Source organism: Pundamilia nyererei, unplaced genomic scaffold (genome assembly GCF_000239375.1).
Source record: "Pundamilia nyererei isolate P.nyererei 1_Seehausen unplaced genomic scaffold, PunNye1.0 scaffold00020, whole genome shotgun sequence".
Classification (NCBI taxonomy): domain Eukaryota; kingdom Metazoa; phylum Chordata; class Actinopteri; order Cichliformes; family Cichlidae; genus Pundamilia; species Pundamilia nyererei.
Genome location: NW_005187421.1, coordinates 1,852,658 through 1,853,701, shown reverse-complemented (window position 1 = coordinate 1,853,701; position 1,044 = coordinate 1,852,658).

Sequence of the window (1,044 nt, the reverse complement as noted above, 5' to 3'; positions counted from 1 at the left end):
CCTTTATCTGGAAGTGCCGCAGGATTTTAGCTTCATCATTCATGATTGTATCCCATTTTGACCTTGGGTCTCCAGGCCATACTTGGCAGAGATGCTCCTGTTTACTATGCCAGACATTATGGCATCCCATGTATGGCTTGCCTGGTACCATCAGGTACCTCAGGCACATCTCTACACAGCCTGCATATGGGGTCTTGAATGGTGTGATGGACCTCAACCTATGTTGATCTTGTACTTGTTCCTGTGCTGCCTTGATTAGTGCCTCTGTGCTTTATTTCAGCCTAGTTATATATTCTCTAGTGCAGACACATAAAAAAGATGTGACTTCCTTTATTAGTTATAAGAACTTTGAAAAGTTCCTGCTGTCTGAATATAAAGTGACTACACGGGAACTACTCTATGGGTATATTGGATTCGGGAACTCGGAGCTTGCCAAACAACATTTTAAGGAGCATGTACAAAAGTGAGGATGACAAAAGATAATATGGTTAAAAAGTCCAGCAACATCCTCCAGCAATAGGCACTGCTCATCAGCTGAATAATAATACTATCGTGAAACATGGTGGTGACAGCCTAATTCAATGGAGCTGATTCAGTGGAGACAGGGAGACTCATCAGAACAGATGGAGGGATTCAGAAAAAGACCTTTAGTGGCCGAGTACTCCCAGACTCATATCATATAGAATATTCTGTCGGGAGTCCCAGAGATGCCAGTTCATGGATGTATCCTGTCCACTCTGACAGAGCTTGAAAGCATCAGCCTGAAAGAATAGATAAACTTCCCAAATCCAGGTGTGGAAAGACTTTCCAAAGGATACTCAAACCTTATCCTTCCAAAAGGGGTGCTGACAAAGTACTGAACTTTGAAACGAAAAAATAAATAGATTAAAAAAGAATAATAATTTTCAAAAAAATTTAAAATACACACAAAAAACTGCAATGGGTTACTGCAATGGTTTATATCCATTTGTCACTTTAAAGTGAAGAGTCACTGACTGTTAAAGCAAAGGTTTTCTTTTTTTTCTTTTTTTCTTTTTTTTTTTT